This window comes from Gallus gallus, chromosome 1 (genome assembly GCF_016699485.2).
Source record: "Gallus gallus isolate bGalGal1 chromosome 1, bGalGal1.mat.broiler.GRCg7b, whole genome shotgun sequence".
NCBI lineage: Eukaryota > Metazoa > Chordata > Aves > Galliformes > Phasianidae > Gallus > Gallus gallus.
Genome location: NC_052532.1, coordinates 135910556 through 135938118, shown reverse-complemented (window position 1 = coordinate 135938118; position 27563 = coordinate 135910556). Strand labels below are relative to the sequence as shown.

At 41.7% G+C, this 27563-nt stretch overlaps 1 protein-coding gene across 1 annotated transcript in view; it reads left to right on the top strand.

Moving 5' to 3' along the window:
* Window positions 1-27563, top strand: part of ST6GAL2 (ST6 beta-galactoside alpha-2,6-sialyltransferase 2) — a 177670-nt gene that overhangs the window by 1221 nt on the left and 148886 nt on the right. The gene's annotated exons all lie outside the window — the stretch shown is intronic.

The following is a 27563-nucleotide window of genomic DNA, read 5'->3' as shown; positions in this document are numbered from 1 at the left end:
TCTGTTGGCTACAGCTGTCCATTGGATATACAGATGACACAGCTATATTTATGAGGGGGAAAGCTGCTTTTTATATTTAGAAAACATACACTAGTGATTTGAAACTGCTGCTTGGTGTCCCCAGACATCATTTTCTCTTCTACTGAGCAAACACGATAGCTCAAAGGATTAAGTTTTAAGGTCTGCAATGCTTGCTTTCCAGTTAAAGTGGGTAAATTTATGTCTCTTCTACAGGTCAAAAGGACCAGATTGACTTTTTTTTTTTTTTCTTGTTTTCTTTTTGGAAGGCTTCAATGCATAATACAGCTCATATAAGCTAATATTGAAACAGAGCTTGGATCTGTACCCAAGAACAACATAGGTGTTGCTTCTTGAGACTCAGTTATTTTACATTATACTGGTAGGGGAAGGTGTGCAGATGACTACAGAACTCACAAGGGAGCTCATATAGCTTCATACAGTGGAGGCAATAAGTAGGAGCATACTATATGCTCCAGGTTTTCAGACACAAGATTACGTCATCAATAAACTAAACTGTCAAAATCACATTGTTACCTGGGACACTTATTGCATCAAATATAACAGTGGGGTGCAATACAGAGATGAATAAACCCAGGAGGATGAGTGTGGCTGTGGAGGGGGAGAATTTGTAAGAAAAGAACGATTTTTGTTGTTTTGTTTTATTTTGTATTTGTGTCCAACAGCTGCATAAGTTTGTTGCTAGAATACTTTCAGTACAACAGTGCGCTGCCCTTTCTCCATTTGTTTTGCTTTAATTATCTGCCTGGACATATGAAAAAGTAGTAAAAAATCAATAAGAAGAATCTCAGTGTGTAGAGGGTAGGAACGTGTACTTCTGCTGAACTCTGTGCCACATCCTTGTGTCAAACTCAGCCTTGATCACATTCATTTTAGTAAAGAGATCTGCTATCAGCATGGCAGGATGTTCACAAAGCAACTTGATAGCAGGTCAGGATGGCAGAAAAATGCCGGGGGCTGTTTGCCAGAAGCCAGATGCCATGACCCTTCTGCCTACTGGAAGTGAGTATTTTGATTATGTTACAACCCAGCACATAAAGAGATAAAGAGACAAGGTGTCTTGGCTGACAGGCAAAATTTTTGTTTACTTGGCCAGTGTCTGCTCTGTAGAGCCTCACCCATGGCACATGGGATCTGGCTTCTCTGTTTGCCCACAGATCCATCCCACCAGCAATCGGATGAGGCTGGAGCCATTTGTCTCTACCCACACAGGGAACTATGTGCACCTGTCAGACAAGGCTGCCCGACATTTCAATATGCACCCACACATCCATTTAGTAGGAAACATAGTAAGCGGTGGGCTGGACATATTGTCTACGTTTAGATTGCTCTAACACAGTTGAAGTTAGATGGCATGTGAAAATACATGCAGTCAGTATGTGTTTCCAGGTAGAACCTTACTTCATCAGCATAGAATCACAGAATTACAAAATCAAAGAAGCACTAAAGTTGGTAAGACCTCTCAGATCATCATGTCCTGCCACCAGCCCATCTCCACCATGCCCTCTAACCATGTCCCTCAGTGCCACATCCATATGGTTCTTGAACATCTCCAGGGACAGTGACTGCACCACCTCTCTGGCCAGCCTGTGCCACTGCTTCACCACTCTTTCTCAGATTTTTTTTTACTATAATTCAACCTGAACCTCCCCTGGTGCAACTTAAGTTAATTCCCTCTCGTTCAGTTGCTGTTACTCTGGAGAAGAGGCCAACACCCTCTCTGCCATAACCTCCTTTTAGGTAGTTGTAGAGAGTGATAAGATCTCCCCGAAGCCTCCTCTTCTCTAGACTGCACAATCACACTTCCCACATCTGCTTCCCGTAGACTCGTGCTCCAGACCCTTAGCAGCTTCCTTACCTTTCTTTGGACACACCCCAGCAAGGTTATATTTGTAGGAGGATTGGACTCACCGATAGAAAAAGTCTTCAGACGTTGCCAACAAGAGCTGCTGAGATCTAAATGTACCTTTAAGCCAACCTGGGTTTTCATCAGAAATTCTTTCTGCTGCTCTCTGACTTGAAATGAGCTTGTCTCCCTGTCTCCCTGCCCCCCATCAAAGATTACAATTCATGAAGCAGAAAATGCCTGACACTCAAACACTGGCAGAGTTCTTTTAAATTATGTTTCTAGTTTATCATCCCTTTATATGTCAAAGTTTCCTATTTCCCCTCTCTATTTTTATATATAGCAAAACGTTTCAATCCAGGCATTTCAATACCCATCAGTAAAGTGCACGTGGCAGTATATCCTAATCTACTGAACAAACAGGGATTTTCAAAGGGCATTTGCTGCTCTGGCTGTAGGGTTGTTGTTGTTTTTTTTAATTTAACTTCAATTACTCTACAATTAGTAAAGCCAAAATGAAAGGAGCAGAGACTGGTGTAATTAACTGTTTATTGCCCTAAAACCCTCTCTGTTGCCCTCCGACACTTTCCTTCTTCTCTCCCCCTTTCGTGTGGAATCCCTCTGAGTCTAACTTTGAGTAAAGCTCTTTGGAGCAAGTATCACGTATCCACTCACTGCACAATTTCTTGTCCACCACACTTCATGGAAACATGAAATATTAACCATAGCTTGAGTGTTTGGAGTGGATAAAAACTACTGCAATCTTCTGATCTTAGCTGCATTTTTTGTCAATGATTCCTTGCACCTTAGTGTGGTAAAAAGGAGAGAAACATCTTCAAACCTTCTGTGGACTTTTTGATACTACCCCTGCAGAAGGAACTCAAAATCCAACATCTGCTGCCTCTCTCCACTGCATGGCCTTGTTAGGAGTGAAAGGACCTTGAAAAACCATGCTCGTGCAGTTATCGAGAGAACTATGAAAGAACAGTAAGGATGTTTTTCAGCATGGCATTCTTTTGATTAGAATGACTTACAAATTGTTTTTGTCATTGCTAGGACAAGAGTGGAATTGACATTTAGTAGCATATGAATTCCCCAGTAATTTGTGCCCTATAATATAAATTAGGTTAAAGACAGTTTACCAAACCTAGGGACAGCAAGATTTCATTTTATTCTCTCAAAGGAAGATAATCTACAATGCATATTATAGGAAAGCAACAATGCAATACGGAACATACAACTCTAAATGAAAATAAACTGATGAATTCAGTAGGACGTTATAGTCAAAATTTCTCACTAAGCTGAAAAAGAATATCTGCACACAGAAATCACGCAGTCTCAGTTTTCCCTTTACCATGTTTTTGTGTTAACTCTGAAGAATAATTAAAGAAGGGGAAGGAGAGCAGAGCAGATAACTGGCTAACAGCAGGAATGACCACAACTAGCCTGCACATTTCTTTGAACTTCTACCCAAGTTTTACTTGAAATTGATTTTTTTTCACTGAAAAACAATGACAGAATATGTTCCCAGCACTACAACAGATGCTATTAAAGCAGCTTCTTTCCATTATGAAAATAAAGCTGAAGCACTATAACATATGTTGTGTTGATTCACGTCTTAGGAAATACCATTCCATGGAGATACATTTGATAAATGCAATAAGAAAGCAGCTGATTCCTTGGAAAAATGCATTTGACTGCAGCATTAGCTACTTGCATATTGTACTTGACAAATACTCAGATGTGATATGTTTTAATACATTGCCACAAGACCTAAAAAGTTTCATTCAGATGCAACACTATTCCTTTACGTTCCTGAATGTCTTATAAGATGCTACCTGCAAGTGGAAAACAATGGTAAACAATTCCTTTTATGGGAGCCTGACCCTGATGTTCTGTTGCTAGCACTCAGACCTCAAGATAGTACAGTTCCTCGTCTGCAAATTCAGATTAGTTTTTCTGCCTCCACGTCCTTCAACTACACATCCTTCATCTGTCTCCTTTGCTTGGACTGCATACTGAGGGCAAAGACTCTGCCCTGCTATACACACAATACCTGCACAGTCAGCACCTACCTGGTTCTTGGCTGTAGGTACTTTTGCAAAAGAACTCCCTCCCCCAAGCTACTAACTAATGTTGCTGGTATCAGCCTCAGCCAATGCCAGTGATGCTGGCAGCATATCCCCTTAGAGCGCTTAGCCTGGAAGCACCTGCAGGCTACAGACCCCTTGTGGGCGTGACTGCCCTGTGCTGTGGCCACCAAGGGCTTCAGTTCCCCCTTCTACTAAGTCAGCATTTCTTATAAGTAACAAAATCCATACTCAAGTGTCTGAGGAAGAGGCCATGCATATCAGCTCTAGAATCAGCATCTGGGAATGGACGTAGCAATTATATCAGTGACACTGAGAAATACCAAATTCTTTGACAGTTCTGTAAGCTCCACAGAGCTGCCTACCATAAGTTAAGTGTTTGCTTTTGACAGTTAACTAGATAAGGTGACTCCATGGGGAGCTGATAGGTGCCCTAACAAGGTGTGTTGTTGCAGCATTCTCTTTCTGACCAGGAATCCACTCACATAACAGACAGCTGGCACCTTTGGTAAAATTCAGCATACATCAATCAGGACAACAGCCCGTCTTCCTGATCCAGATGTGTCCTGAGCCTAACTCTGTGTGTTTGGCTGGAACAGGCTCTGTGAAACAGGAGCAGGTTTTGGAGCCTGCTCTTAATTTTCTGTTTGGTGTATTTTATGTTAAAATATAATCTAACAATATTGAAAGAGTGTTCTGTTCTACCTTTAAAGAGCAAAAACCTTATCTCTCTGTTGAAGTAAGAGCATTCAGTGAATTGACCCTTCATGAGCTTCTTTCACTTCACAGAGGTTAAACCCAGGTGTACAGACAGAGCACGGTAGACAAGGGCTGGTACAAGGTGTAGGGGAGCCTGTACAGTACAGCTGTGCTACATCCTTCCTTGTCTTGTTGCTCCATTGGGATCACCGGGAGAAGATAAAAGAGTAGCCCAGCACAGGATAGGGAAAATAATTAAAATATTGCTCTAAAAAATCCTGCAAAACTCTTATAGGGAATTACTTTTACGTTGCTTTTCTTGAGATAGTATAAAGGTGACCACCACTCTAGACCAACTAAAAGCCCAGTTTCTTATGGAGTCTTAAAAAGAAAACTCAGATAGTTAAATGTAAAAATCTTTTTCACTGTATTCAAATTGAAATTGTTGGAAAATGTCTCCAGATAAAGCCAGATCTGTCCATCTCATAAACTTCTGTTGTCTTTTCGCTGCATTCAACTAGGAGTCAACAAGGTCACTCAAGCCTAGTGTCTTAGTTTCAGTTGGGATAGAATTGTTTTCTTCAGTGTCGGTATGATGCTATGCTTTCATTCTAGAAGAGATGTTGATAACATACCAGTGTTTATGGCTGTTGTTTAGCAGTGCTGTGTAGAGCCAAGGCCATTCCAGTTTCTCAGTGAAGAGCTGGGAGGAAACAGAATCAGGACAGCTGACTTAAACTGGCCAAAGCAATATTCCATACCATATGGAATTATGCAGGAATTGGGTCTTGAAGGGTGTGGTAGTGCATCTCGCTCTTCTGCTTGCCTGGGGGCTAACTGGGCATTGGTTGGTGCATGGTGAACAATTGTTTGTGCATCATTTGTTATACATTAATATATATATACAGTCATAACTTTTCCTTTTCTCTATCTTAGTAAATAGTTCTATCTCAGTTCAGGAGTTCTTCCTTTTTTTTCCAGTTCTCTCCTCCATCCCACCAGGAAGGGAGGGAGGGAGCGAATGACTGTGTGGTGCTGAGCCTCCTGCTGGGTTAAACCACAACACATGGATTCACTACAGAATAGGAAAATCCCCAAAGCTTTTTCTCCAAGCAGCTGCCTACCTCCTAGAGCTGTAATCAGCTCCCTAGAGATTATTGTCAGAGCAAGCACCCTGACTCTGGCTCAGAAAAAGACAGTTATGCCTTTTCTGTACAGCTGGGAGTTCCTGCAGCCCTACAAGCTGACACAGCATATCTGAGCCTCCTTTGGGCACTGCTGGAGCTCTAGGGAAATAAAGGCGGTGTGTGGTTCTTCACTCCCCAGGCTTAAAGAATCCAGGTTTCTTCTTCTGAGTGACACAGGATGGCTGGCCACTTCCACAGAGTTAAACAAAGCCATTTGGTGGTGAAATCATTCAGCAATGAGGGAGAGAGGGTTTATGTATTGATTGAACTCCCCACAGATGTTACGTGACATTGCTGAAGTAAAGTTTATAGGATCGGTTATGTGTGCCAGCAAACTGTAATACAAAGCCATAGAAATTGTAAGTAGGTGCGATGTTATATTTAAAAAATGAAAAATTGATTTCTTCATGAGAATGCTGTTCAATGCAGGCAAACATTCATTCTGCATTGCTCATTGGGAAGCACCACTGGTTTTACTTCCCAAGGCACTACAGACAGCTGTACAACTGTGAGCCTTACTCTCACTACAGATCCCCTTTGAATTCTCAGAGCATATTTTGTAGCTCAATATCCTACTGCCAGGTGTGTCTGAGGTCAGAGCTCAGCACCTCTGCTGTTCCACTAGCTGCCATGGTTTTAGCTTGGCCTCCCAGCAGAAGTGACTAGTACTGAAAGCAAACTAAAAGGCAAAGCATAAGGGTACTTCCATCCTCCCTAGGATCTGATTGTCTTGGCATAGAGTTGGGACTATATTAAAACAAAACTGACTTTTTTTTCTGGCCAGCAGTGGGAAGGAGCAGGGCTGGTAACAGGATAGTGGAGGGAGGAGAGGACATACATCCTTGTAGTGTAGGGTTCTGCGTCACTTCTACTGTGCTCCAGAAAAAATATCCGAAAAGTCATCAGGCTTTACCATCTGCTCAATTTTTGGAATGCTTCCAGAAAAGGACAGTGCTTATAAAGAGTGTGCCCATTTTAAGTAACAGATTCTTCCCTCTCCTCAAGCGCAAACCATATACATTTCATTTGTGATTACGGACACAGGCATATGTGCCTCAGCTCACACAGGCACAACAATAACGAGGCTCCTAATTTGCAACTAATCCACCCAGCGACACACAGACTTCTAAGCAAACAACTCTACATCCCAGTAATGAGTATGTTATTTATTAGAGTTGGCTAAGCTTGCCTGGTTTAAATCTGGATTTAATCTTATCTTAAGATATTCAGTGCTGGGATTTTGGTTCAGCAAAGTGTCAGCATAAACATACATATTGCTCTGTCTGGAAGTACCCACTCCACAGCTGTGTTCCAAAGCTGTTCCCGAGAAACATGCAACACCTGTATGTCAGTGTAGATCTCATTTTTCATTTTTAACAAGTAGCAACTGAGAGTAAACCAGATTGACCAGCTTCTGATTATGCACTGCATGAACTACCAGCCCTGTGCACTGCTGAAACTAGTGACACCCAATGGAAAAAAATAAGGACCAGCACATTTCCACATAATGCATCTTAACACCTGACCTCAGGATGAAGTCAGGCAAAATCAAATCACTGTTTACAGGAGTGGTTTTTCTTCTCAGCTCTGCAGTTATTGAAGACATTCAGTACACGTTAATCAAAATTAAAAAAAAAAAAATGAAAGAAAGAAAACTGCTCATGGCTAGCTTAAGGAGTAACATGTGGCACATAATTTGGATTTCTGGGTGATTTAGACAGTAGGCTGCATTACTCATCTCTTTCATTTAAGTTACGTTAATTCCATAATCTTCCATCTGGATTTTCATCAAAACTTTGGTTAATGTTTTAGTTGTCTGTAAGAGAAGGAGGTACATTGTAGAGTGAGCAGAGCAGGGTGAAAATTGTCCAGCTGAAAAAAGTAAGTATGACAGAAAGTGACCCTGAGCAACAGCACTGTATGGGAGCTTCTAATTTCCTTTAGTGACAGAACAATTATTTTACTTTTTCTCCAGCAGCAAACAATCCTTCTGTATTTTGTGCAGGATACATTTATAATCAAGTGGCAATTTAGCATATGACCTTCTTTCCTTGTTTGAGCTGAAAATCATCTCATGGCATCATGAGAGATCAGTCTGAGAGAGATCCATGGGCAAACAAATTGAAAGCTTCCATGCTCAGGAGGAAAAAATTAAAACAAAATATTTTTTTAAAAAGAGGGCTGGAGATAGAAAATGCACCATCTTCATCAACAGCCATGCAGTGCTAACATCATTTATTTGAACATGCAGTAAAAAAATGCCCAGCTGTTTGCATGACTGTCCTAGCAGTTCAAATCCATGTGTTCCTTTTCATTACCAGTGTACTGGGGCTATCCCCAGACACCCTCTATCCTTGATTCAGCGGAGACAAACCAATCTGCCAAAGCAACCAAGCTAGAGTTAGATGTGCCTATCAGTACAGGTGATAAAAAATAATCCTATGATAGGCCTGCAGCTAATACAATCTGATCAACTATGGAATTAAATTATGAACTTTGAAATAGAAGAGATGAGAATAGAAGAAAGGAAAGAGAAGGGAAGGAAAGGGAAAGGAAAAGAAAAAGGAAGGAGAGGAGAGGAGAGGAGAGGAGAGGAGAGGAGAGGAGAGGAGAGGAGAGGAGAGGAGAGGAGAGGAGAGGAGAGGAGAGGAGAGGAGAGGAGAGGAGAGGAGAGGAGAGGAGAGGAGAGGAGAGGAGAGGAGAGGAGAGGAGAGGAGAGGAGAGGAGAGGAGAGAAGAGAAGAGAAGAGAAGAGAAGAGAAGAGAAGAGAAGAGAAGAGAAGAGAAGAGAAGAGAAGAGAAGAGAAGAGAAGAGAAGAGAAGAGAAGAGAAGAGAAGAGAAGAGAAGAGAAGAGAAGAGAAGAGAAGAGAAAAACTAATGCTCTCCAGAAAGATATGAACTGCAGTGGCAAATCTGGCAAAGATAATTAAGCCATGTCTGTATGAAGGTTGAAATTAATCAGAAGGAGAAGAACCAAAATTTCTATAATTTTCCGAGCTTGTAAAAAATTCTTAGCCATGATCACCAGTAGGAACAGATGCTCCACAGAGATAGAAAGGTGCATACAAGCTCTGTTTCCTCTGCTCTGTCTCAAATGAAAGAGCAGTAAACAGGAGTGGCAGATTCTCTGAGCACATTTTTTCCTTGGCAGAAGCCCAGCCAGGTTCACTGAAGCATCCTGATAGACTGTGTAGGAAGTATGGGAATACCTGTTACTCGAAAATGGATCTTGATCTGGGACTTTGTCTCTAGATGGACGAGGGAGGATGCTGGAAAGAGAAAACTGATGACTTCATGGTGGGTGCAGTTCAGTAGAGCTGACTTCCTGGACAATTGTTTCATAATTCAAAGGATCAAAGGGATGAGCTTGAGCATGGAAGAAAATAAAAAAGTAATAAAAATCAGTTTGATGGCCAAGGAATGCAAGGTAATTTTGGCCTCATTTGTTCGTTTAGCACACTGGCACACAGCAAGGTGAGATCAGCTTTGTGCAGCTGAACTGTTGGTCTAATGTGCTGCCAAGTCCTTGGCCACCCTGAAGCTGCTCAAGCCAGAATCTGGAAAATCTGTGTGTGAGTGACAGCACACAAGCACTGAGAGCCAAGGGCAGCTTCGTGCTGAGAGCTGAGTTGGGCTGCAGGACTTTGCAGTGGGAGAGGCTTTACCAAGCTAGTAGTGATACTAATATAGCCTTCCTGTTGATCTTAGAAGATTTTCTGTCATCAAGAAAAGATGCTATGGGAAAGAAGAATGCAAGAGCAGCAGGGTTGGCTGGTGGCTCCACGGGGCCAAGACCACCTTGTAAAGCAGAGCAGGTGGAGATGATTCTTCTCTGTCTCTCCCTCCTACCTCACTGCAGAGAGGTTGGCAGTGTGGGCAAAACCAGGTGGGGATTTGCATTAAGGACGGGGAGACTATTAGCTTACATGGTAGGCATTCCTCCTGAGCTGCAGCAAGCAAGACTTCACCAGCAAGATTACCAAAAGTGCCAAGATAAACATCACATTTATATCCTAGGTTCTGAAGGAAAAAATTGTGGACGATGAAGGTCATTTGTCCCATCACGACAGCCCACAGCAGTCAGGCTGTGATTGAACCCAAGACAAGCAGTAGCGTGGGCCAGAAAAGAGGGTAACTTGACCTACATAAAGGAAACAGAACTTCTGTAGAAAGCATTAAAAACAGATCTGTGAAAAAGCAGTATGACCACGTGAGAGCTATTATAGTTTAACCAAGAATGGACAAGAAGAATATAAGCTATTTTTCTGATGGTGTCCCTGTTAATTTGGTGAGCAGCGTTTGGGAGTTGAGGTGGTAGCGAGGTAGGACCAACAGCAGGAACAGGAGCTTCACTCAGAGCACAGCTTCTCAGGCCAAGTCGTTTAGAAATTGGCAGCCTCACACGTGCAGCAAACACCAACACATCAGAATGAATTCAAAGCTGTTATCCCACAGATCCAGAACAGCAACAACAACAAAAATATAGAAAGGTGTTACCAGTGTGAGCCCTGCAGAATTTGTGTTTGGCTTGGCATCAAAAGCATGTTGTGAGATTTTTGACCTGACAGCGTCAGCTGTGGTCTTTTATTGAGAAAATGTATGCAGCCCTGAAAGTGAGGAGTTGGCAATTAACAGGAGCAAGTTTGTCAACTGTGCTGCCTTATTTGGACACTGTAGAAAATTCTGTGCACACCACGTGAAAAAACATGTATCCCATCAGATATTTTCGTTGTCAAGAAGGTATAAGCTTTGGATAATCATAGAAGAAGGAGGTGCACTGGCAAAAGTGTGAAATATCTCAGTGTAAAAAAATTTAGACAACATTTCACCCTCACTTTAATTTATTACAATTTCTTTTCTCTTTTTTTTCTTTTTTTTTGAGTAGGATTCCCTTTTAAATAGGACGCAATCTGTTTGGAAACATTAGGCTGCATGGTGTCTTGCATATTTACAGGGCTAAATTTGCTTTGGCATATTTAAATAGGCTATTTTGAGTAGTGTTAGGTTTTTAGTGCATAAGAACTACTGTGAGCAAGGTTTTCAAAAACAGACCTCTGAGAGGCATCTTTATCGACATTTATATATAAAACTACTAAATTTTAAATATGGCTTTCTGAACTTATCAACAGGGTGCAAAATTGAATTCCTGGAATTAGGATAGCTGTGCTGGGAGGGCATGTCCTCCTGCTGTAGATCTGAACAGCACCATGCAGCTTCGAGAGCACGTTAGCCTGGATGCCTTCATAAAGCCTGGTGTTATGCCAGGTAAATATGCCCCACTTGAAAATGTGACATCCAAGTTATCAGCTAATATTTGCTTTTGTCATGTCTGTTTGAGGATAGTCATATATCTTATTGGCACTGCAGTGGAAATTTAGGAAGCACAAATGATTTTCTTTCCAGGCTTGGTTCATGTGACTACTTTCTGACAAGTCGCGGTACTGTTACTGCCAATGAAGGCGCCTATTCTATGAATAAAAGCTATTAGGAATACTATGGATAATCTTTAAATTCATAAACAGCACACTCTTTATCTAATTGCTTTATTATTACAAATAACTTCATCTGTTTGTTGTCATTATTGGGTTTTATAGAGACTTCCTTTATTCTCTTTCCAAGGGACATAGTAAACCAGTCCTGACATCTGAAGCAGTGTATCTATGGTACTACATAGCGTGTTGCTCTGTAGGGTGGCTCACCAGCTCTTTTTATTTTTCCCTTCCCTTCCCTTTCCTTCCCTTCCCTTCCCTCCCCTTCCCTCCTTACCTTCCTTCCTTCCTTCCTCCCTCCCTCCCTCTCTCCTTTTCTCCCTCCCTCCTCTTCCTTCTCTTTCTCTCTCTCTCTTTTTCTCTCCTTTTTTAAGATTTTGAAACAGAACATGAAAAAATGCTGCTTTGCTTTCAGATTAAAAAACAATAATTTCACATATCTGTATTAGATAACTGAATATAGCATTCACACTGGATGGATTTTGTCCTTGTCTTCTGTCTTCCCAGGAAGAGAGGAAGCATCAATTGTCACTGCTTTGTTAATTGTTCAATTTCTCCCCATGGTAAAGAAGCGAGTTTTAAATGCCAACTGGCACAGTTTGCAAGGGCGTATAATTTATGAGGAGTGTGTGAGAAACTGAAAAGATAGCTATAATCAATATGAACATAAGCAAAACACTCAGCCTTCAGTCTCTGCCACAGAGTGTGGCTGCCCATGCCTAGTTATCACTCCGAACACATTTTTTACTTTCATGAACTGTAATTCTCAAGTCATTGTTTTTTTCAGTTGTGTTTTATTTTATTTATTTATTTACTTATTGGAAGAAAATTGTCCTTTTTTTTTTTTTTTTCCTAGGCTGGAAATCTTCTCAAGGGAAAGAGGGACAGTATGGAAAAAAAAAAAAAAAAGAGAGAAACAAACAAACAAAAAAGTATGAAAAGGTATAAAAATACATGTATCTTGACTCAGACAGATCGACCCTGATGAATATTGTAGAGGATGGAGGGGATGTGAAGGCAGAGTCAAGATTCCTACATAAGGCAGCTTCTTACTGGAAATGGAAATGGCAGGAAAAAAGACTGGCAGGCAGCCTTTCACAAACAAGAGGGGAAAGGAAATGCAAGCAGGAGTGTAACAATCTTGAGTACACAGAGCTCCTGCTATTAGTTTTTAACTTTTCTAACCAAACTATCTGCAGTTCTGGCACTATCTCCAGAACAAAAGCCAGGTGTCTGCAGATTTGCATAGATCTACATATGTTTTGTGATATCTGAGCAGTTTTGCGAAAGCATATCTGATCGTATACAAAAAAGAAAATGGAAACACAGAAATACTTTGGGATTTGCAGTCAGGTTTTTTTTGCATGTATATTCACCTTCTTCCCCCACAGCAGGAGAATTTCACTCTAGTATCACAGCATACTGGAAAAGATTCCCTTGATGAACATCCCCACAGCCATATCTCCTCCCTTAAGTTAACTAAGCTGCCCAGCTCCCACCAAGGACATGCTCGCATGTCCCCGGTATGCATGAATGTGCACATGCATGAGAGGCAATACCTCAGTCTACACAGAACTGTGGAATTGCAGAATGGTTTGGGTTGGAAGGGACTTCAGCCCACCCAGCCCCAACCCCTGCCATGGGCAGGGCTGCTCCCCACCAGCTCAGGCTGCCCAGGGCCCCATCCAACCTGGCCTTGAGCGCCTCCAGGGATGGGGCACTACAGCTTCTCTGGGCAGCTGTGCCAGTGCCTCACTGCCCTCTGGGTATGGAATTTCTTCTAAACATCTAATCTAAATTGTCCCTCTTTTATTTTAAAGCCATCTCCCCTTGTCCTGTCACTATCAGACTGTGTAAAAAGTCAGCCTTCCCACTCCTGTTTATAAGCTCCCCTCAATTACTGGAAGGCCACAGTGAGGTGTTTCCAGAGACCTCTTTTCTTCAGGTTGAAGAAGCCCAGCTCCCCTAACCGATCTTCATAGAAGAGACGCTCCATCCCTCTGAGAATTTTCACAGTTCTCCTCTGGACTTTTCCAACAGCTCCATATCCCTCCTGTGCTGGTGGCCCTAGGCTTCAACACGGTACTCCAGATGGGGCCTCACGAGAGCAGAGCAGAGGAGAATAATAACCTCCCTCTCCCTGATGGCCATCCCTCTGTTGATGCAGCCCAGGATATCGTTGGCCTTCTGTGCTGGAAGAGCACACTGCTGGCTCATGTCCAGCTTTCTGTACATCAGGACCCCCATGTCCTTCTCCACAGGGCTTCTCTCAATGAGTTCTTCTTCCAGTCTTTACCCATATCTGGGATTACCTTGACCCACATGAAACACCATGCACTCCATTAAGTGCACACTGTGTGCTTCTGCTTGGTTGATCCCTTGATCAGGAGAACACAGGCTAACTGGGAGAAAAAGCGAGTGAAGGGTCCATAGCACCAGTGCCTAGGTAGAGCTCACTCATGGTTAATGGAGCTGAAGCATTCTCATAGACAATGACAACTGTTTGATTTTGTCTCCACTACCTTTGGTGGAATAATTGCAAAATCCATTTATTTTGGCTTAATACATTTTTCATGTGTATCTGAGTTTCACCCTTAAGTGAAAATAATGTTCAGGAGACTTTTGTATTAAAATCATATACATATCTTCAGAACAAAAAGTACTCACTCTGAAGATAGATTTGTTTGCCTATCTGTCTTGCTGGAACTATTTCTAACTAGGGCAGCAGACTTAGACTTCCAGATTGCAGTCCACAAATTATTTCGCTACATCTTACAGCAGTAGCAGGCAGGATGATAGCACACAGAATTATTTATCAGAGTGAATATGATTATGTATTGAAGCGAAAAGTGCAAGAAAGAGAGAAAAAAAATCAGTAGGCCAAAATGGGTCAGTTATTTACTGAAAAGATATGAGAAAGCACAAAAGGAAGAGCACAAAAGAAAAAATGATTATCTTCTCTCCAGTACAAGTAATTGTTTTAGCAGACCTCCTGTCAGAAAATATTTCCCCAACTAGTTTTATTTAAAGATTCTGTGAAAGGGCAAATTGTCTAGTAATCAAGCCATTTCATGACTTAATTTACCTTGATTAGCATGGCACTTCTCAAAAAGTGCTAATCAATTTTAGCTTCTAGTAAACTGGGAGCACTACGCAAATTGCTGTCGCAGCCTCAAACTACTAATCAATTTTGAAAATCTAAATCAGCATGTATTTTATACTATTATTTTTCAGTCACTGGCTGAAATGCCTTCCTTGACCTTGAAGTGAGAAATGCGTTTTCATGAACAATAATTACAGTATTGCAGTTTTTAGTTAAAATACGGAATGTGTAAGAAATTTGAAGGGCAAGAATTTTTTTTTTGTAAGTAAAGTCATCATAAGGTCATTTTATTTTTATTTTTCCATCTGATGAAGAGCATTCTTACATATTTGGACCCTACATTCTTTAAGCGTACAGTGCATATTTACACTGCATAATGCAGTGTAAATGCTGGGCATGTTATAGTAACAGGTTTTCTAAAAAGCTGCAGCCAAAAAAATGTTTATGTTACATGACTTTTCTGTTTTGCAAGCATAAATGTATCCCAAAGAATACCATGAAGTAATTGATAGCACAACAACATAACAGTTTTCTATATTGTTATGCATCTCTTTCATGTCCTGTGTTGCTACAAATAAACCTATCACAAGTCTTTGGGCAGTTTAACTGCCTGAAAATTGTGAATTTTCAGATGTTAAAGGCTGAGACATTTTTTAGCAACAAAATCTAATCATCCACCATCTGGAGCTTCTTTCACTTATATGTTTATTAGAAGAACACAGGGACCTGCTGTCTATTGGCAAGAAGAAAAATCTCCATTTTAATTCCAGAGACACAGAGATACAGCCTGTTGCAGTATGCCTATCTTTTTTTTTCCTCTGCGTGTTTCTGAAACAGACACATAAAAATTGCCAGCAAAAGGTAGGCCACCACAAATGACCATCCGACACAAAGGAACTGGCTGGTTCTGGGTGTCATTCCTTGAACCTGAAGGAAAAATGGCATAAGATGGGCTAAGTTTAGGGAGAAAGAACAGAAGAAAGAAAACAGCCCTTTGAAATATGGAACAGCAGCAGAGCGGTGCTGACTTCCTCCAGAAGACACTAATATAGATGCAGGACTATGTTTTCTGATAAGAATTGGCAAGTAAGGCAGGGTGGCCAGAGGCCAAATGATTATGCCCTATGCTCCTCCAGATGACACCCAATCAGGAATATTAAAACTATCTGTAGTTGTATGGATGCCTGTGTTTAGAAGTAAGTGTCTCTGTTGCTAGAGAGCCCAAGAAAGTTACAGAGCAGCCTTTTTGAGCTATACTGCCTTTTGCCTTCCTTTGACTGTAGAGCCTCCTAGGCTCGTACCTGTACCTTGGGTAGGAGTTTGTAGTTGCATGATGCAAAGACTTCTTAGTGCCTGCTCAGACTGTGCTTTGCACTTCCTTCTTGTTTCCTACCACTGACATGTCCCTTCACTTGGAATAGGGGTTGAATGACTACATATGAGGTGAAAGTCACCTGTTTTTTATGTCTCCTTTGAGCAAAAGGGATCAAGTCTATTGACCCCATCCATTTCAGTTGGTGGGATTCCTTTCACTTGCATCTCAACATAGAGAAATACTTGTAGTGTGCAAAACATCTGACTTCTTCAGATGTCTACCTTGGGATGAGGTGACTTGCATGTTCCAAAAATGTTGCAATGAGTGATTTGTTCAGACATAACCAGCTATGTTCCGAATATCTGCATTTAGTCAGATTAATCTATTCAGTCTGAGGTGATACTCTGAAGTGTCACTAAAACATATAGGTAACTCGGGATGTTGGGTATTGAAGGTGATAACAATAAGCAGCTGACACTTTGAAGATCTGCCATCATGCCCCTTTCAGATAAGTGGAGACTCGAAGAGACACTTCTGGCCTGAATGTCAATAAATGTGGGCTCTATCAGAAAATGGATAGGTGGAGAATACACATTTGGGTAAAGCACTGACACCTGTAATGCTCTGCATTACAGCTCTCAGCAACATGAGAATGCCAATGAAGATCACACTGAAAGATCCTGCTGGAGCCAAATTAATGATCTTTAGGCTACAGTTCATAGTAGCAAAAATATAAACCTTGTTTATATATGAAGGATGAGGCAGAGATAATGAAAGCGAGAAAATAAATTGAACTGAGAGGAAGGAGGTTAAAAGAGGAGAGGAATTACGGAAGAGTGGATGAGAGCAGAGCAGACAGGAATTCAAGGGAACGGGCAATACAAAAGTGAGAGAGCACATACCAGTATAAGAATTGTCATACCACATCTGAGCCACTGCCCTTGATGCTCAACATCTTGTTTCTGCTAGAAACGAGGACTAAAAAATGCTTCAGAGCATGGAGCAAGAAAACTGTCCAGTGAAAATCTATGGTGTAATGAGACCATCAAGGAAGTTTTCCTCCAGCTGAGATTATTTGAAGCCCTGATCCTCTGAGTTCCACCACTACGCCATGTCTCTTAGTGCCATGTCCACACTTCTCTTAAATCTCTCCAGAGATTGTCACCCTTCCATCTCCCAGGGTAGTCCCTTCCAGTACCTGACCACCCTCTCCATAAAGAAATTCCTCCTGATATCCAATCTAAATCTCCTCTCATGAAACTTGAGACCACTGAAGCATAGAGAGCTACCAAGCAACTCCACTAAAACTCCTCTCCAGCGAAGGGGCAAAGAGTGGTAATTGTCCCAGCACTACACCTCTTCTGATAGTAAAACAGATGGTGCTCTCCATGCTTGCTCAGCCAGCACTGCTCGTGGACCTAAAGTAGGATGAACAAAACCAAGAGGGAATCTAGGAATGCCATTATCCAAGGATTTTACTTCAGTAATTCAAGACAACACAAAACCCAGAAATCCCTCAGAGTAACCCCTTTTATTCCTTCAGGTGAGCTCTTCTCATGATGACTCTAGTATCCAGATGTTAAGTAGAAGTGACAGCCAGATCAGGTCCTGTGCACCTGTGCATGACAGATATTTCTTCAGGAGGAGGGAACCAGAGGAAAGAAGCTGCTGCCCAGCATTCACCATGAGTGCAGAAGAGGGGTCATATATGAATGTTTTATCTCCTTTCAGGACAGTGAATCATCATATCAGAAATGTCTGATGTGTCACTTGTGTCAGCCTGTTGTCCAGAATAAGCTTGTATTGCTCATGGTTGTTACTTCTGTTGAGATTTAATACAGGATCTACTAATTCTGTGGTATTGCCATCCTTACTGTGGGCATAGATTTTTATATGTGCCTTGGACAAAAAAATATAAGAAAATGCTTCCTATACACCACCCATATGCCCCAGAGTGCTTCAGTTCGTGAGCCTTCACTTACTTACTTTGTAATAGAAACTTCACTTTTAGGAGAGTAAATGGAATTCCATCTTAGCGGGAAATCCTATTCCAGAAAACATGCAAATTTTTTTATCTTCTGAGAAATAAAACCCTTTCAAGACATGACAAGGTGAAAAAGAGAGTATCTGGCAAGAATTCCCATGCTGCCATAGCAGAGTGACCCTTTACAATGCTGATTTAAATGGCATGCCTCTTTTCATATTGCATTAGTGTTTCAACTTCTGCCTCTCCTTGAGTTTAGCTTCTGGGATTTTGCAATTTATAGTCCAATGTTCTGCTTTTTTTGCTTCTAGTCTCGTGTTGCTGGCTTTGCCCAAGCCTGTAAAACCAGATGACCATCTTGCTCTGACAAATTTGCTCAGGGTCAGCAGGGTAAAAAGTCTGACAGGGGAGTTATAAAAAAAGAAATGCACAAAGACATGGGCAGAATTTCTCCTCAAACACAGCTAGGTCAGCTCCAGACTCACTCTTTGTTTATGGCATAGCTGCCACTGTTTGCGCTCTGGGGAGGGAGAGGGAAGAGAAGCAGTGCTGGAGGAATTTGAATATGCAGTACAGAGAGCACACTTGTTTGCCGTGGCACCTGATAGACCCCCTCATCACGCAAATGTCTGAGCGTAACAGATTGCTTTTTCTCTGAGATTCAGATTGGAAATGCTTGGCAGACAAAATAAAGGAATGAGTGTTTTCTAAAAATAGTTGATCTGTTTTTCCTATGACAAACAAAGATTTATGCAGACCCAAATTAATAACAATATGTTTCACATTTCCTGGTCTGACTGCTATGTGTATCTCATCAATTGATATCTTTATGCATAGGATACAGAAAATAAAACTTGCAAGAGTAGCATTTTTCAGAGGATGAAAAGAAGAGGACGGTGTTCCCAGAAAATAAGGCTATGCTTTGTGCAAGAGAGTGGGAGCACTGGGCAACAGGAAGAGGGATGCTGTGTACCAACTGTCCACCCCCTAAAGTGAGATGTGAACATTTATGTCTGCTTTGGGGCAAAGACTCATGACATATTAGCCCCCTGTTAACTGGGAAAGAAAGGATTAAGTAATAGACCAACAATCCTGTGAAGATTTTCTATGTGATACTAAGCATGTCATTTAGGGACTTGTCTCAGCTGCCTTTAGCCATGTACAAGTTAGAGAGCTTTTTAAAACTACTTAAAGGGTAAGAGATGTGTGTATCCAAGAAGCAATCAGCTCGTAATTTCAGGGTGATCTGCCTTGCAGACAACCCAGCAACTGCAGCTCAGTGCCTGGTTAAACCTCTCTGTTGTCTGGCTGCACTGAGTGGGTAAGTGCCTGGTGCTCCAGACTCACGGTGTGCTTATATAGGGCTGAGTGCCTGAACCCCGGATCTCCTGTGGGACTGCTAAGCCATTCTGCAGGAATAAGTGAATAATAGCAGCAGTTTATTGCCTCGGGCATAGCAAATGTGGAGCTTTGTAGCAGGAGGTATCCTGATCCGGAGAACTGCAGTGTGAACAGGCTTCCTAACTAAGCATCCTATATGGTTTTGTGTTTCGACTTCTGTAATTTATAAACCCACTGACAATAAAACCAGGAAAGCTGGCTCCACTGAATGAAATATGCACTACCTCGTGTCTTTACTTACCATTCATGGTTGGAAATCTGGTGTGATCTCTCTGACACAGTAACACTTTCACAGCTTGTTATGTCGATTTCTCTACTGATTCCATTGGCATCCACGAAATCCCACTGTGCATACAGTATGCCTGGGCATATCCAGTTTAATTCAAATGGAAACATACCTTAGCATTTAACAGCTTCTCCTGCTCCACACTGTCATACAGCTGAGCCTGTGCGTATGTAAGCTATAAGTACAATGGTCTGAGTTCCTATGCACCCCATTGCAGCTGTGCTTTGGTGCCCTTAGCCCCATTCATGGCTTCTTACAAAAGCAGAGGGAAACATGTTCAAAGTGAACAACTTCAGAACGTTCCTGTCTCCAGTATGGATGGGTTTGGAAGACATGTAGTTCTCTCAGATTTGACACAACTTGACAGAATCTGCCTCACTCCTCCTGGGCTCTCCCCTCAGGAAGGCCATGGCACTGTGCATTTTGGTCCCAGCTCCGAGAAAGAACTTCTTTACTGTGAGGGTGACAGAACACTGGGACAGGCTGCCAAGAGAGGTCGTGGAGTCTCTTTCTATGGAAATATCCAAAACCAACCTGGACACTTTCCTGTGAAACCTATTGTAAAGAATCTGCTTTATCAGGGGATTGGACTCAATGATCTCCAGAGGTCCCTTCCAACCTCTACAATTCAGTGATTCTGTAATATGGAAAATGTACAGGGGAGAACAGCAGTAGATGTTCAGATGGGGCCACTCCAGCAGACTACAAAGGGGAAATCTGTTGTGTTTGTCTGAACTCCTGTATGCTCAATTCTTGTCAGTGGAGTCTGCTCTTCATACAAAAAACTAGGGCACATGACTTGGCCTGAGAAATACTTGTCCCTGTCATGGAGGAAGATTTTCAATTCCACTCTTTGCTCCTGAGCTGGCCTTGAAATTGTCAGTCCCTTCTCAAGTAAGTTGACATTTGCCCCATTTTCCTTCTGCCTCCATTCTTTGAGAAATTAAATTTTTCAGAAGTAAAATAAGCACATTGAAAATGGACACACGTTTCATTTACTCTAATTATGCGCAGCCAAAAGTTTCCATTTTAACAAACCTCATTGATATTCTACTGTGAACATTACTAGGGGAAGGAAAAAAAAAGCACACAAAAGGGATTTTACCAGTCAATTGACTTTACCTTAAAAAAAAAAAAAAGAAAAAAAAAGAAAAAACAAAAGCTTTTGCGGATTAAAGACTATTTCATTTTTCGCTTTAATTTCCTTCCTCTCTCTTTAAGATTGCTGCAATGACAACAAACCTCTAGGAATCACCCTAAGATTCTGAAAGTGCTGTGGTACCCTAATATCCTGGTATAGGAGCTGGTGTTCTTTTGTGGATTAATTCCAAGCAGCAGGATATAAAGTGTCAGTATTACACAGGGCTTTGTGCTGGATGTGAACATGCCAGTTCTTAGGCCTCTGGGAGAAATATTTATTTATCTCACAGATGTGGTTAAATCTCTCAATATTTCATGACCCCTGTCACTAATGCACTTAGACTCTACATGATCTTTACAAACAGCGTTCATAAAACTTACATATACAGGGATTTAATAGATCTGAGAGCAAGCTCAAGAATCATGATGTGAGGCATTGAATAATTTATTAGAAAATGTAGAAAACCTCAAAGACAAAAAAGAAACAAGAGCATTTTTCCTTACAAACGTTATGAACGTTATTTTCTTAGAGGTGGAAGCTGTTACATTTTGCTGATCTGGGGAGATTTACTTCATCATTATCAGTAATAAATAACTTAAAGATAATAGAATTATAATTTCATAAGTGTTAGCATTCTTCCTTCCTTCTCGAGCTAAAACATATTAAAATCTGAACTGAACCTACTGCAGTAATTGGCTGTACCGTGACAAATACGGTGTTGTCATGAAAAATACCACACCAAATCACTTCCTGCATTCTTGGATGTGAAAGCCGCTTGTTATGCTGGAATAAAAGTCTTTAATAAGTATCAGTGACTTAAGAGGATAAACAATAATAACATTTTATTGCTTAATAGTCTAAACATCAGGAATACAAAATGATACCAAAAAATGAAAAACCTATCAGTTATACAATGAAAATACAGAGAGAATAGCACAATGGCTTAAACCTGGTCCCTGTACATATAGGGAATTCTTTTTGTTGTTTTTTAAACTCCCAATTTTCTCTGCTTTAGAAATCAGGCAGAATTTCTCTCAAAATATATATGCAGCTAAAAATCTGAGATGAATTTGTGAATGTTGTCTACGATATCAGGCACTGGAATGGGCTGTCCAGAGAGGTGGTGGAGTCACCGAGCCTGGTGGTGTTCAAAGAGCGTTTGGATGTTGTGTTGAGGGACATGGTTTAGCGGGAACCATTGGTGAAGGGCGAATGGTTGGACTGGATGATCCTGTGGGTCTTTTCCAACCTTAGTGATTCTATGATTCTATGATATCAGTAGGTTTCTATCTTTGTCCTTCTGAGCTGCAGTATGCCATAAACCTCCTACAGGGTGACTTGGCTTGACAGTAGGTTCATACTATCCCCACAACCTCTGCTTTGCTGTATGTTCTCCTCCATTGTATATGAACACGTTATTTGCCTCCCCTATCAAGTCTGGGACACTACTGTGATAGATGCCAGCTTATGTGGCCCATGTCTTAGTTCTCAAGATGGTCACCTTCACGCCAGCTGCATTAAGTATTAGACTTTCTTCTTCCTTTTTTTCTTGCTCCCTTCTTTATTTTTTTTTCCTTTTTCCCTTGTATTTTGGCAAAAGAACAGCATCCCCTCATAGCCCAGTATCCCAATATTAGATAAGATGTGCTGATACATGAACCAAGGCTTCCCCTGACAGCTAGCTTCATGCATATGCTGGTTTGTTTCTAATCTTTTTCATGAACAAATACAATTTTCTCCAGAATTCCCCACTGTGCAAAGCTCTTCACCCATCAGTCCCCTGACTCCACAGAAGTATCAGGGCTGATTTTGCTGCAGATTTAACAAATCTTCATTGCATCATTCAAAGCACAAGCTTTGCTAATTCAGTGAAGAAACATTTATGCGCTTTCCAAGGAGACATGGCTCTCTAGTCTTTAACTGTCTCCAGAGCTGTTTCTCAGATCTTCCCTTCTCATAGCATTAGCAAAATGGAGCAGGTTAACTTAAATGAATTTACTAACTTAAACCTACTGTAAAGGTTTGGAGGTTGATACTCTACTGTATTACAGTATTGTTTCTTTTGATTTTCTTTTTCCATTGCTTCTTGTGCTGGGACATAATTGCACACTACTATAGATTGTCATAGTTACTGTTGTAGCCACAGAAATATTCCTCACTAATATCTCTCTTCAGTTGGTGTTGCTGGATGCCAACTAACTGTAAGGTGAAAGCAGAAATGAAGCTTTGCATCTGGCATGTGAGACTTGGCAAATGCCAACAGTATTAATGTCTCCATTTAGCCTACTGATTCTACAGAATACACTGCAAGGGGAATAATAAAAAAAGAGTTTTATTTAAGCATACACTGTCTACCAATAAATAAATAAATAAATAAATTAAGTAATGCCATTTCAGATGTAAAAGTTGTTTTTAATCAACTTACAGAAAAAAAAACAAAAAACAAAACAAAACAAAAAAAACCTGGATGTTACTAGATTATCTAAAGCCCTCTGAAATCAAGAAGAGCACTCCCATAGCGAAAAAGAGCAGGGTAGGATTTCCTCAACGGTTTCACAAACGAGGGGAAAAAAAGAAAAAAAAAAGGTAACAGGTGTGACAGAAGATGCAAAAGCTACAAAATAAGTACTATGAGATCATCTGATGGAATATACTACATAAAATAGGGAAATCCATTACTGCCAATAACAGGAAAATATATAGGACATTTAAGAAACTCTGGGCTATTTCTTTGTGCCTAACAAATGAGGGAGAAAAGAAAAAAAAAAAGAACCAGAAACAAAACCTCCGCCATATTCTAGGTGACACATTAAAAAAGCGTATTATTTGAAGAAAGAGCAGAAATTTTATATAGCAGAGCTGGGCAACCTGTGTAAGTTTTGTTGAGGACCAGAACTGCAAATTAGTTCTTCCTGGAAGATTACATCAACTCATTTCACTGAATTGCTCTTTTCAAGGACTGAAAACAAAGGAAGACAAGAAGAAATTTTCTTTTGAATTTTCCAAATGAAATGATTTTCAAACCAGCTTCTTGTTTTGAATTTCCTTTTCTCTCATCTCTTCTTCTGGGGAGAAAAAATGTGCCTGTGTTTCAAAACGATTGCAACTGGAAAGAGCTTCAAGTTGAATATGCAACTGGAAAGAGCTTCAAGTTGAATATTCTACTTTAATGGGTAAAAAAAAAAAAAAAATTGTCTTTCAATGCAGCAAACTTTTTTGACAGAAATTAGTTTTCAGTTTGTTCTGAGATTATTGTTACTTCTGTCTTTCTGGGACTGCCAACAATACTGTCAAGAATGTTGCATGTTATTAAGACATCACAAAATGCTGTTGTAAAAGATCTCCAGAGAGTTTATGTGAACAGTCTGTGACTGGTAAACAAGGACAAACAGAATCATTTACAATGACAATGCTAAAAATTATACTGACTCCACATTCAGTGTAACCAGATGAATAGTTATGATAAAACAATAACAACAACAACAATAATAATAAAAATAACAATGTAATTCAACTTTTCTGGATCCCATGAATAGCAGTACAAACCACTTGCTGCCCTGCGACCCAGTATTTTTTGCTCAGGTTTGTATTCTTGCAAAAGGATCAAATGAACCCTTGGACTGCTTGTACCTTTTCTTCCTCAACAGAGAAATATAATTGGATGACTGTGACCATACAGAAAACTTTACTTTGTTGTGTTCAAAGCAGAAAGCTTTCCAGCTTTGCTACATTCTGGCAGTCATCTGAGAAGCAGCTTATACATTGAATATGGGCAGTATTAAAGGCATGTCTGCACTGAAGCTGGCAGCCCATAACTTGGGCAGGCGTACTCTTCCCTGGATAAAAAACTGGCTGGACAATCACACCTAGAGAATGGTGGAGAATTGAGTTAAATTCAGCTGGTGACAGGTTACAAGTGGTGTTTGTCAGGGATCAGTGCTGGGGCCTGTCCTGTTTAATATCTTTATTGATGATCTGGATGAGGGGATTCAGTTAACACTCACCTCAGTAAGTTTTTGGATGACAGTAGGCTGGGAGGTAGTGCCAATCTGCCTGGGAGTAGTGAGGTCCTTCAGAGGGATCTGGATAGGCTGGATCACTGGGCTGAGGCCAGCAGCATAAGCTTTGTTAAGACCATGTGTTAGGTCTTGCATTTTGTTCGCAACAATCCCGTGCATCACTACAGCCTTGGGGCACAGTGGCTGGAAGGCTGAGTGGAGATAGAGGATCTAGTGTTAATTGTCGGTGCTTGGCTGAACGTGAGCCAGTAGTGTGCCCAGGTGGCCAAGAAGCCATCCTGACTTGTATCAGAAATAGTCTAACCAGCAGGAGCAGGGAGGTGATTGTTCTCGTGTACTCAGCTCTGGTGAGGCCACACCTCAGGTACGGTGTTCAGTTCTGGGACCTCACTACAAGAAAAAACATTGAGGCCCTGGAGTGTGTCCAGAGAAGGGCAACAAAGCTGTGAAGTGTTTGGAGCACAAGTTTTATGAGGAGCAGCTGAGGGAACTGGAGTTGTTCAGTCTGGAGAAGAGGAATCATAGAATCATAGAATGGCCTGGGTTGAAAAGGACCACAATGATCATCGAGTTTCAACCCCCCTGCTATGTGCAGGGTTGCCAACCACTAGACCAGGCTGCCCAGAGCCACATCCAGCCTGGCCTTGAATGCCTCCAGGGATGGGGCATCCACAACCTCCTTGGGCAATCTGTTTCAGTATGTCACCACCCTCTGTGTGAAGAACTTCCTCCCAGTATCCAACCAAAACCTCCACTGTCTCAGTTTAAAACCATTCCCCCTTGTCCTATCACTATCGACCCTTGTAAACAGCCATTTCTCCTCCCGTTTATATGCTCCCTTCAAGTACTGGAAGGCCACAATGAGGTCTCCCCGGAGCCTTCTCTTCTCCAAGCTAAACAAGCCCAGTTCCCTCAACATTTCCTCATAGGATAGGTACTCCAGCCCTCTGATCATCTTCGTGGCCCTACTCTGGACCCACTCCAAGAGCTCCATGTCCTTCCTGTACCGGGGGCCCCAGGCCTGGATGCAGTACTCCAGATGGGGCCTCACAAGAGCCAGGTAGAGGGGGACAATCACCTCCCTCTCCCTGCTGGCCACCGCTTTTTTAATACAGCCCACAACACAGTTGGCCTTCCGGGTTACAAGCGCACACTGCTGGCTCATGTCCAGTTTCTCATCTACCAGGACCCCTAAGTCCTTCTCAGCAGGGCTGCTCTCAAGGAGATCTTCCCCCAGTTTGTATAAATACCTGGGATTGCACCGACCCAAGTGCACCACCCTGCACTTGGCCTTATTGAACCTCATTAGGCTTTCATGGGCCCACTTCATAGAATCATAGAATTGCTAAGGTTGGAAAAGACCCACAGGATCATCCAGTTCAACCATTCACCCTTCACCAACGGTTCTTTCTAAACCATGTCCCTCAACACAACATCCAAACGCTCTTTGAACACCACCAGGCTCGGTGACTCCACCACCTCTCTGGACAGCCCATTCCAGTGCCTGACCACCCTTTCAGAGAAGTAGTATTTCCTAACGTCCAGCCTGAACCTTCCCTGACGCAGCTTGAAGCCATTCTCTCTCGTTCTATCACTAGTCACCCGGGAGAAGAGGCTGACCCCCACCTCACCACAACCTCCCTTCAGGTAGTTATAGAGAGCAAAAAGGTCGCCCCTGAGCCTCCTTTTCTCTAGACTGAACAATCCCAGCTCCTTCAGCCGCTCCTCATAAGGCCTGTGCTCCAGACCCCTCACCAGCTGTGTTGCCCTCCTCTGGACACGCTCCATGGCCTCGATGTCTTTCTTACAGTGAGAGGCCCAAAACTGGACACAGTACTCGAGGTACGGCCTCACCAGTGCTGAGTACAGGGGGAAACTTCTCCAGCTGTCCAGGTCTCTCTGGAAGTCTTCCCTTCCTTCTAATGTATTGGCATCCACAAACTTGCTGAGGGTGCTCTCAACGCCATTGTCTGTGTCACTGATGAAGATGATGAAGAGGAGGCTCAGGGGAGACCTTACTGAGCTCTACAGCTGCCTGCAGAGAGGTTGCAGTGAAGTGGGTGTTGGCTTCTTCCCCCACGTAACAGTCATAGAAAGTGAGGGAATATCAAGTTGTGCCAGGGGAGGTGCAGGCTGTAAATCAGGAAAAATTCCTTCTCAGAAAGAGCGGTGAGGCAGTGAAACAGGCTGCCCAGGGAGATGGTGAAGTCACCATCCCTGGAGTGCTCAAAAACTGCATGGACATGACACTGCGGGACATGGTTAGTCATTGGATTAGATGATCTTAGAGGTCTCTTCGAACCTTAACGATTCTGTGATTCCTGTGTAAAATCTGTAGACCAAATCCTGATGGCATCATTCAGCAGCTGAAATCTTTTGTCCTCATTGAAATATTCTCCCTGAAGTTTTATTTCCCAGACTGATTAGAAGTTGAGAAAGGATTTCTAAATTTGTTTTTTTTTTTTTTTTTAATTACTCTCTCTGAAATTGAATTTAGAAATTTGTTTTGGTGTCTCTTAAAAAAAACAGCATATTTCTCCTCAGCCACTCATCACCCCCAGTTAGAAAAAAAAATCATTTCTGTTGCACACAAGTTGTCTTGGTCTTATGAGATGGACAGATCCAGGAAAGACGTACTGAAGAATTCATTCTGTAATTCCTCAAAATGTCATTTATTTGTAGCACACTGTAGTAGCTCTGGGGAAACATCATTTAAAACCAAACGAAACCAAAAGGTTGCACCAACATGAACACAGTTAAAGAGAAGAGAGGTGAGAGGAGAAGGATAGAGGGCAGGAAAAGGAAGACTTTGCATTAAAGTAACAGAAGTTCAAAAGAAGCAGCAGCAGAAGAAAACGACAAAGCAATAACATAAATGTATCTGTATTGGGTCAGACTGAAATTACACACATCTCAGTGTCCAAGAGCCAGAAGGGGATACACTCAGTACAGGAGAACGGCAAG